We start from the raw sequence: 11205 nt of genomic DNA on the forward strand, positions 1-11205 counted from the left end.
ACAGGACCTCAGAGTTATTTAAATCACCGAAGTCTTAATTCAGAAAGTCCATGCTTATTCCAGAAGCTGTGAGGTTTTTCTTGATGTTTCTTGGGGCATCTGGGCCAAAATCTTGTTGTCGGATACTTGTTATCTTTTCATAACCGTTAAAATGTTTGGTGGAGGAAGGAGCAAAGTGGTTCCCCAACAGGAAATAATTTTTAAGGTTTTTGTTTTGGTTTTTTTCGTGAAGGACTTTTGCAAAAAGTCCACTTGTGGGGAAGATTGGTTGGTGTTGTGTTATAACTTTCTGTCGCTAATCAGAATGAAACTGTTTTCACCTGCCTGTGGAAGCATAACATATCTGAGAAAGTGTTGTTTAAAAAGAAGGGGGTTTTCTGTGTGGGTTTTTTTTTTCCACTCCTTTGTAACTTCTTTACATAAGTTTAGAGTTCAGAGTCTTCTTTAGGATAAAGCTTTGCAACATCTATTCCCTGTGGTCTCCTCTGTGCCTGTGGTGTTTCACAAAAACCCTGGGGGAATGCATTGTATAAAAAAAGGCATTCTAGCACTCTGCTAGAATTTGCTTGGATTTCTGCAACCCAGTTTCCTGTCTTCCCTTCTAGGTCTCTTGTCTGTCATTACAAAGCATTTCTGTTGTGCATGTGCAGAGTGTAACAGGTGATTGCAGACCTTGTGGACAGGCTGCCTCACACCAAAAAGGGTGGGTGTGAAAATCCCCCCTTCTGATTTGGCAGCGCCTTCTTGTTTGCATCGGGTGACATTTGCTGAATTTATGAAGAAAAAATATGACTGACTCTTGGTTAGGTGGTTTTGTTGGGTTTCTGCCCTCCCAGTTTCTCAAAATTAGATTAGGCCAGCTGAGGCTGTGAGTTCAGCTCGGTTTCTCACTGTGCACGGGCAGCAGAACAGTGTGCAACACTCCACCAGGGCTGCCTGTGCAAACCTGGAGTCTCTGCTCCGGGGAATTGGGCGTGTCTGTACCCAGCACTGGGATGCTACACCTCTGGGTAATGTGAGGGCCTTGTAAAGGTGCACAGTGTGGCTTTTTATTTCTGTTAGCAACCAAAACAGTAAGAGCTGTGATATATAATTGGGAAGATTGGTGTGCATGTGTATTCACTGAGCACTCTCACCTGGGGTCATGTTATATACCATGTTGTTTCCGGATATTTTGTGTTTCCTGTGTAACAGGATGACAGGAGTCATCCACACTCAGCAGTAGTCTGAGGAGCTGACAGATCAAACAGATTTTTTTTTTTTTCTGTAATAGAATGAAAGTGTTTAGACTGGAAGCAGGCAGACACATGAATCTAGTGACTGTCACCTCTGGAGACCTTCCTGGAGCAGCCTGGTGCTTGGAAGTCATCGCTTGCCTTATGCTTCATCAAAAGGGGGAGAAGAGACTGTATATCAGGTTTATATACCTGATGCAAGGACTGCTGGAGCTGCAGCTACGAGGTGTTGGCTCCTTGATAAAGCAGCTCCTTTGACCTCTGGGTATGAACTACCAAGTCGAAGGGGGGTAGGGAGCCAGCCTGATTTGCAGTTTCTCTGCTGGAACAGGTTTCATTTTTACCAGTCAGCAGTTCCTCGACCAGTGAAAGAGCAGAATTTACTATCAATTCTGGTTTTGGGGTTTTTCTGCAAAAAGCCTTCCTCTGTGTTTTTCTTGGCATGCTGTGGCTTTTTGTCTGTGGCAGATTTTACAGAGTTTTGGGGGCTGGAATTATCTCCATATCTGTGTGGTGTGCAAAGCCAGGTACATGCAAATATTTCTAATTAGCGAGTGGAACTCACGGCCAAAGGTGCAAAACTCTTGAAAACTGAGCCCCTGTTAGTTTTGGATGGCTTGTCTTGGGGTTGGAGGAGGTTGCAGGGGGCTGAGTTCAACTTTAGTTAAAACTCATCAGTGGTGATTACAGATTGTGCATAGATGGTCCCTGCCCCAGAGATTTTACAAGTCTGATTTTTTTTGACCCAGAGTAGATAAGAAGGATATAGAAAAGGAGCAGTAAAAGGTAAAAAGGCATGTTGAGTCACACAGTGTCCAATTTCATTCTTTAGGTTTTGAAAGCAATCTGTTAAGCTTCTGTGATTGCCTTGATTTGTACCAGACCTCTGTAGTGAACCATGTCCTGACACCCTGCTGTTATCCCATCTATCCTGGGAAGTGAACAGGACTCTAGCTGCCAGTGGTATGCATTAGGCACCTCCTTGCACCTGGATGTGATGGCACAGATTGCCTTCTCCGTGCTTTTTTGAAGGAATTGCTCAGTGTAGAGCGCAGGGGTGTGTTGTCTCTTTCACACCCTTCTTGGCAACAGCTGCTCCAAGAATTCTTCAGTCCCCTCCCCTCCAGTAGCCCCATGGCTGGGAGTTTTGTTAGCACTGCCTTGGGCATTAAGTGGCTTCTGTTCTCCATCCAGTCTACTGGTTTCCCTGTCTCTTTGCATCCCAGTGGCACTGCATGGAGGTGCTTCCTGGCCATGACAGGCTTTGATTGGACTGTTCTTGTTGACAAACATGAGGAAAGGCCTGTACACCTTAATGCATCCTCGGAATGCTGCCCTTTCTCACAAGAGAGGACAGTGTCATTGTGGCTTTTAAACTCCTCCTACCCCAGTGTTTTGCTCACCACTTTCCTTTAAAATTTCAGAGCTTTTATTCAGCTTCACTGGAGTACGAGCAGGGGAGTTGGACTGTGTGTGCAATCATGGCACACACTGATGTTGGATTTTTAAGTGTCTGCAAACCTACTGTATTTCCTGATAAAACACTGTGACCTTTGGCCAGTTCCTAGTATGCTCTTGCTGCTGTTTATGGAATGGGCAATGCCCAGGTCTCTCCATATTGGGATCTTTTCTTCTGTCCTCTAAAGGAGCAAATACGTTCCTTGGTCAGTGTAACTTCTGGTAGTTTGGTGTAATTACTGTAACGCCTTTAGACTGACAGCCACACGAAACAAATCCACTTAGATCAGCTACTTGCTGTGTTTCGGTTTTATCTTCTCTTCCTGTGTTTCAACATCAACCTGTGTTTCCTCCCAAGTTAGAACTGAAAGTGAAATGGTTTTGTGCTACTTCATGCACAGTCATGTGTTTTCTCCCAGGGAAAAAAAAAGACACTTTGTCACTGTGTTTTTAGACCTACAGCTGTAGCTGTTCAGTGGAAGAAGCAGCGTGCTGAGGCATCTCCTGTTTATCTGGCACTAGGAAATGTGTGCTTCTGGAGGCAACTGCTCTGCAACTCTGCTGGCACAGAGAAACACTGCTCCTGCAGTGTTTCTTTGAAAGAGTGTATTTCCTTAGCTTCGTATTTCTATTAAAGGTGTTTAAGAGAGGTAATGCTTTCTTTTATGCTCGCAGTGTTTGAGGTGCTGCTGTCAAAAGGCTTTGGTCAGGGTTATGAATGCCAGTTTGAGTTACCGTCATTTGTGGCTGCCTGATTTGATGTACAACTTCCTCTTTAAGGTTCTTGAGGGTGTCTGGGCTCCTGTCATAAGAGATTCCTTCAAGATTATCTTGATTTTTTTTTTGTTTTGTTTTTACTGACTTCTTGAATTTAATTATGGTGGTGGAGTGGGAGGTTGCAGTGCAGCACAGTGGGAGAGTGTAGTCAAAGGACCAGTGTCAGGCTTTGCCTCTGGGGATTGTCTCTCTGGCTGTTTGTGCTGGTATGTGGTTTTTTCATAAAAGTGAGGAACGTAAGAGATGTTTATATCTGTGATACGCTTGATGTTTAGGAGCAAGGGAGCCAATTTAAAATTCATTTTCATGTTTTGGAAAAGCTGTCAAATATTGAGACAGGGTTGTGTATGCTTTCAGAGCACATAAGCATGCAGCTGTGAAGATTTGCCTTTGTATCCCATCTTCCATAAATACTTGAAGTCGTTTGTTTGGGGGTATTTTTTGTGGTGAATGTTCAGAGTCTGATTAGGTGAACAGACTCCACTAAAATCATTCCAGGGAGTACCAGTGAGAAAAATTTCCCTTGAAAGTAAGTTGTCCAGTGCACTGAGCTGTTGCTTAGTGGCTCCATGAGTGCCCTCCTGGCTGTTGCACCAGCATCCTTGTTTTAACTAAGCAGGGAGCTTACCAAGTGCTGTTCTCTGATGACCCATGCTGATCCAGTATTTAAACTTCACATTGAAGCATTTTTGTAGCTGCTGTTTGTTTCAGAAAGCAGTGCAGATATTCCTGGTACTTATGAGTCTGGAAAAGTACTTCTTGTCTGGTCATATGACCTGAAGGTTACCAAGGGCAGAAAGAATGCTACTGTTAGTGGCCACCCGTGCCCATAGAGTTCTCTTCTTGATTTATTTTTTTTTTATTACTTTTGATGGTTCTTACTTTGCTTATCTAACTTGCCAGTTAGGCAAAGGAAAGACAGATTTACATTCCTCTTTGCTGTTGGTATCAGATGTGAAACACATCGAAGTTGCAATATGAAGTGGTGTTCCTGATTTACTGACAAATCTGTGCTCGTGCTGGCACATAACAGTAGTATATGTGTTAAAACTAAAATAAAGAGGATTCTTTTGTCCTCTAGGTGGCATGGCAGTTATTGTATCCAGTCCCACTTTCTGAGGCCTTTTGGCTGGCAGAGCCTGTCCAAGGGGCACCTGCATCTGTCAGAGGCACTACTGCCAAGTGATGAGAGACTGTCTCTGCAGCAGGAACTGATCACTTTGCCAGTGCTCACCTGTAAAAGAATGCCACAGTGCAAGGGTCCAATGGCCGTGGCCCAGCAGGGACGTCTTCTAAATCCAGAGGCAAGTCTTGCATTTCTCTGAATGGACACTGTCACTTGGACATCCCCTGTGATGACTGCAGTTTGTCCCGATGCTCACCACTCACCAGCATTACTGAGGAGCTCCCTGCTCTCAGACTGTTTGTCCTTCCTTTCTGATGTCAAAAGACTGGAACTGTGATTCTTCAGTCCTTCCTCTTTTCCAGTCATTTCTGAGAAACAAACAGAACTGCTTCAGTATGCCCTGTGACTGTTGCTGGGGTGTGTTGCAGCTGCTGGGCTGGAATAGTTACACTTTCGAAGACGAAGCTAACCCTGTAAAGACCAACAGTCTCGAGTGTGAGAGTGCCTTTTCATCAGGGTTTGCTCTGCTTCCTCCTGCCAGGTCCTTAGGAAGTGTAAAAGTATTTTCTTAACCTTAACAAGGAAGTGAAATGCAGGCTGGGCTCACCTGGCTGGAGTTACTTTGCTCAACACCAGAGGGGAAAAATTCAGCTCAGTGAGAGATCAAAAAAAACCACCTGCACTGTAATAGTCAAGATGCAAGTTCTGCCCCTTTGTCTTAGTCACAGCCATGCCCAAAACATGGAGATGTGCAAATTCCATTTGGGTCTGACTCCAGTTAGCTGAATTCAAATCCCAGCTCCAGGCTTTGGGGCAGTTTGAGCTGCAGGCTTCCTGCTGACTCAGTTTAAGCCCAGCTGTGCCTGAAGGCTGCCTTCTTAAGAATAAACAGTGTTGTCATGCCGCTCCTGTCACTGATCTGATACAGAAACCACAGCGATCAAAAGCTCCTGCCTACCTTTTTTTTTTTTTTTTAAGAGAATTAGTAAAATGGCACTGTTCCTTCTTATTCATTCATGTGCTGCCCAGGAGCTGAGCAACAGAGCATTCCAAGCCAAATGAAAACAGTGGTTGATGAGGTAGCTGGACGTTTTTCTTCCTGAGAAGTCGAAGTACTGCCCAGATAACTAGAACATTTCTGCAATTCATGAAATGGCAATAGACCTTCAGGAACTGAAATAAATCTATAACAAAAGGGCCAACTGACACCTTCATTTTACTGTAATCTCAAATTTAGTTTTCTGAATTGGAGAATTCCTCAAAGAGGAAAATAAAGCCCATCAAACAAAGTGTGCAAGGCATTTCCAAATCAAAATATACATCTGAGAGTACTTAGTGTCCAGGCTGAGATGTTCACTCTACACTTAAACAGCATAAAGAAGCAAAGATAAAAATGCCCCAGCTAAGGAAGTAGTTGGACAAGCATCTATTGGTGTCGTGTCTTTGTGTTCCATTTAGAGTTTCGCCGCCACCCAATACCGGAAGATAAATAAGCACTGAAACTGTTCGGACTAGAAAGTATATTCAGCATGTTTCAGTGTATTTTTACATCAAAGGTGTTAAGGGTAAACTGCTTTGTGTTGGTGGTGGGTTTTGTTTTCCCTCGCTGGAGTGATTTGTAATAGCATTATTTGCATCTTAAAGGAGGATAATTTGAAGCTGAAATGAATAGAAACAAAAGCTGAAAGCCTCAAGTAAGGGGCAGTACTGCTTGGGAGTAGCAGGGAGAGGTTGTCCTGGTTGGATTTTACTTAGTCTTGTGATCCCTGACAAACAGGGTATCTTTCCTGAGAGTCTAGCAAACAAATCATGAGTGACTGAGGGATGAAGTCTGCCCTGCTCTGGCCCACTGAGCTCCTGGCATCTCCAAGTGTTCTGCTCATGGCTTGTCAGTTTTACCGCTTCCAAAATAAGCTGTTGATGTTGTATCCTTCCTCGGAGGCAAATGGACAGAAAATACCTCTAGTTCGGAAGCAGTGTTCCCTATGGTGGAGAAAGTCCTAAGACCCTCCAAGCCAATAGCTCTGGTATTAACCAGGTGGTACCAAACCATCCCTTTGGTTTCACAGCAGCATGTGTATGTGCATCCAGAGATGTCCAGAGGGTCCTGTTCTGCCCATCCTTCACCTGGCTAATACATTGCAATGTCTCTGTTCCCCCACCACCCTGCTTCTCTTTCCAAAGCCTAGAAGCAAATTGAACTTTAGGAATGCAGCGGGTCTCAGATGAGGCAAGCACTGTTACAGGGTGGCATATCCTGCAGGGTAAGTAGTGAAAGGAACAGGTTTTCTGTGGTTATCATAACACTCTATTTATTAATCTCAGCACTGTTTTGCACACCACTGAGATATCTTCCCTTTTGCTGTCGGTTCTGTCTCTCTCTCTATCTCCTTGCAGGTCTGAAGTGTGTGTGCAGCAACTGTGGGAGTAATCTGGCTTCTTCCATAGCTAGGGAAATATGAGGAAAAGCTCTGGTTATCTGGTAGTTGGGCTGTTTAGTTCTTGGTGGGTTTATGGGCTAGAAATTGAGCATTGCAGGGTGACAGGGATTCCTTTGGTGCTACGGACAACAGTGGCACAGCTTGGAATATCCTCAAATAAGGAACTTCATGTGTCTGTGATGCTGTTTCTCTTCCTTATTTTCCAGGAATAGCTGGTTAAGTAAAGTAGTTGTGCCTGTGGCAAGTTTTCTTGAAGACAGTGAAATTGAGTGGTTATGGCTTGGTGTGTGGGTTTAAAATGTCAGGACATATCAAGTACTCCATTTCCCTGCCTGTAAAATGATGCCTTGCTCTGTAGCTCAGCAATGAAATGTTTGCCTACAAGACAGGTAAGAGCTGCCAGGTCCAGGAAGGGACAAACAGGCACTGTTCCATTTCTTCTAACAATGATGTCATCCTGACTGCTAAAACCACAGTTCTTATCTTTCAGCTGCCAGACAGGGAAACCAGTACACAGTATGGAAGTTTTTGACTCCTCAATGACTGATGGTTTTTTGCAGTTTCTGCTTCAAAGACTTTAATTCACTCCTAACTCTAATGTGAGACAGAAAGATAAGTATCTTGACAACTCACACAATTGATCCTTTGACTTGATAATGTGACTGTCCAGGTGTTTGTAAGGGAGGTGTCTTGGAATCCAGACAAGTTGTTAAAGGAGACAGTCCTACAGGCGTGTGGCTTTCCTGCAGGAAAGAGAATGTTTTCATAACCAGACAGTGTCTGATACAGCTGAGAATAGTAATTCACAGGCTGAGCTGTGAGGAGAGGCCAAGGGTCTGAGGGGAAGTGATGGCAAGCAGAGACATTATTTGTGGGGTGGATTCTTTTCTGAGCTGTCTTGAAGATGTAGCAGAAGCGTGGAGAAGAGATGAAAGCTGATTTGTAGGGTGGCTTAGCAGTGTTGCTGTAGGGATTCTGGGACCTACTCCTGTTCTGGCAGCCCTGAGAGCTGTTGAGTGTCCCCCCACACGCTCCCTGCCGATCCTTGCAGCCAGCAGGAAGCTGCTGCTGACACGCCTGAGGTGCCTGAGAGCAGCAGAACCCCTCGCTGGGTTTAGAGCAGGTGATACTTTGCCTGCTTTGCAGCTCTGGTGTTTCCATGTGTAGCTTCCCACCTGGGAAGATGAAGTGAGTGCTTGCAGTGCTTGCCCTTGAGATGTCCGTGGCCGTGGTTATGGCAGGGAGCACCGAGTGTGGTCTCTGTCCAGCACGACGATGGCCAGTGCTGCCTCTTTCCCCAGGGTGGCAAGGCACCGTCAGCAAGGGCTGTGGGAGAAGTGCAGTACAGCATACAAGGCTTTTCCCTTGGCTTAGCCCTCACTGCCTGATGCAGGAGAAGATGCAGGTGTGGAAGAGAGGAAATTGTCTTGCAGTCCTGCCTCTCCCTTTCCTCTGCCCTGCAAAATTGCAGTTCTGTCTCTCCTTAAAGCCCAGAGTCAGGGGCTTCTGATCCTGCCTGCTCTTGCCACCTCCTCACTGGTGGGCTGCAGATGGGAACAGTTGCTCTGGTGAGTTCCTTGTGAGATTTAAAGGATGATATAAGGATAATTTGGGGATGAGAGGGAGAAACAGAAGGTGGGACACCAGACTTGAACAACCTGTGTTGTTGGAGGGCAGTATGTACTGAGGGTGTACTCAGCCCCATCTAAAGAGTCGTGGTTGCCTTGGGGGAAGCCTTGGAGACTTGATTTGTGGGAAGCATCCATGGGATTCACTTGTGAAAACTGGCATGTGTGTGGGTGGAAGGAGGTCTGTCCTTCTGTGCTGACAAGTGGCTGGTGGATGTGCTTCTCTGACTGTAATTATATTTAATTCACAAATGCCTCTCCAGTCTCCTGCATCCCAATACAATGTTGAATTGGAATGAACATCCCTACACTGACTCTGTAGAACTGATTTAAGGGTCCTAAACTTGTGTTTGCAGTACCCCCTTCATTTTTTTTCTGAGTAAGAGATAAAGAACTGGTCCAAAAAAAATGGTTGTAATCTTATCTGTTGAATCTATTCAAGGCATCTAGTGGTTTCTCAGAGGCAGCTGTTAACACATAAAGCTCATTTGTCTAATGAGTGAATTGAAAGTGAGAAAATGAATAATGTATTAAAATTAATTGGTATTTCAATTAAATTTTGTGAAATTTCATTTCCAGGCTTTCAGCAGCCCTAAAGCAGCCTTAGCAAATAATCTAGTTTTATTCTGAATGTGAATGCAGATGGGGTTTGTAGCCTTTATCCATCTTTTCTCATTCTTCAGCTAAAGATTCCTTTTACCCAGTTTAAAGAAACCTTTTTCCATCCACCAGAAATGGTCTTAGGCTGGATCTAAAACTACCAGGCTTCCAAAGTCTTAATGATTAAAATCTTCAGGTGGCATCAACATGATTGCATTTGACTGTTTGGTGTTTGCTCTTTAGGGGTCCATGGGGTTTTGGCTTTTTTTTTTTTTTTGAGAGTCCATTAAGGAATTTGACTTCTCAGGAGGAACATTGAGACTATCCAAGCCCTTTATGTTGATTCAAAGTAATTATGTAAAACTTGAGGCTTGTGGAATTAGTAATTAATTAAATAAAAAATAATTGGCCCTGGATTGCAGTAATAGGAAGCCATTTTGTGGTGTGGGAGAAATCCTTTTTCCTCCTCTCTGGCCACCCAAGCAGAACTTTGCTAGCCCAGGGCAGGAACCCTTCAGGGGCTTTGACTGCCTGGGTGGTCAGTCTTTGATTTAGGAAATTCAGTTCATGAAATTACCATATTCAAGCTTCCTTGTCTCATTTTTTTGCCATACAAGTACTTTGGAGTGTGGTGGAATTTTTCATTGTTCTTTTTTTTGTTTTACTTCTGCTCATGTGCAGGAGAGGACAAAACTCCAGTTTGCAACTACTATGGGTGACTTTTTTTTTAATGTCTCTATTTCTGTGGACTTTGCCCAGAGCTGAGATGATCCCTGAGGGGAGGGAAGAACCACACACGTTGTAGGTCTCTCCTCCCTGCACTGAGGTCTTGTCAAGGTGTTCTACCTGTGCAGGGCACCCAGCACTCAGGGAGGACTTTTTTTTTTGCTCTAATCAGCATGTGAGCATCTGCCTCTTTCTGAAAATCATAAGTGCTTTCAAAACACAGTATTTGAATCTGTAGAGACAGACAGGCACCTTTCCTGCACACTTCCAGGAACTGATGTGTGGAACATGCCCGGGCTTGAGCTCCTCTCGCAGCTTCTTATCAGTAAAGTGAGCTGGTGTGGATGGTGCAGAGGCTCGTGCCAAGCTGCTGTTCCCCGCCTTTCTGGGCCTGGCTTTGTGGGCATGCCCAGAATAAACCTGTGCTGCTTTGTTTGACTTGTATTTTCTGCTTTGGGAATGGAGCAGTGTGCTGCTTTTCCTTTCCAGACTGGAGCGGTCCGTGCCTCTTCTTTTAAAGCAGGGAGTGGGAAAAGACAATAGTGTGTCTCCTTTTGGTGGCCTCTTCCCATGGGTGTTCAGACTGAACCAAATGAGTTTCCTGCCAGTATGAAACAGTGTGAAAAAAAATGTAGGGGATCTGGGTGTTAAAGCCACATTCTGAGCTTACCTTGGAAAGATGTGTCAGGTGGCAAACCCCCAAGGAAGCATCTTGACTTCAATTTCTATTCCGTCCTCTTGCTGTAAGAAAAGCTTACATTGGTCCCTCTATAGGATGATATTTTATTTAGTCCATTTATCACCATCTGTCGATGCTCAGCTCTCCCTCCAGCAATTTACAGGAATTCTCAACAATGAGAAAAAGTAGGTCACCCCAGCACCGTTGGGCTGCGTTTGGCGGGGAGAGCTCTGGCTGTAGGGCTTTGGTGAGTGAGGAATCTCATTGGTGCTGGTCAGTCAGGCAGCCTCACCAGCACATCTGGCCATTTATGTGCAGCTTGCAGCTGGAGTGGCTTGTGTTGCATCACTTCTGCCAGAAGCCTGGGAGAACATCTGCCCCTCCACGACGGAGGGTGGTGTGATCAGAGGGTGGTGCAGCTTCTTGAAAAGATGGGCAGCTCTCTTCAGTTTATATTTGTGTTATAAAGTCAGCTGGCTGCTCCCAGCCCAAATTAGCCAGCATGGGTTTGTCTGATCAGCTGTGGAGTCCTGCT

This window comes from Manacus vitellinus, unplaced genomic scaffold (genome assembly GCF_001715985.3).
Source record: "Manacus vitellinus isolate BGI_N305 unplaced genomic scaffold, ASM171598v3 scaffold_5_pilon, whole genome shotgun sequence".
Classification (NCBI taxonomy): Eukaryota; Metazoa; Chordata; class Aves; order Passeriformes; family Pipridae; genus Manacus; species Manacus vitellinus.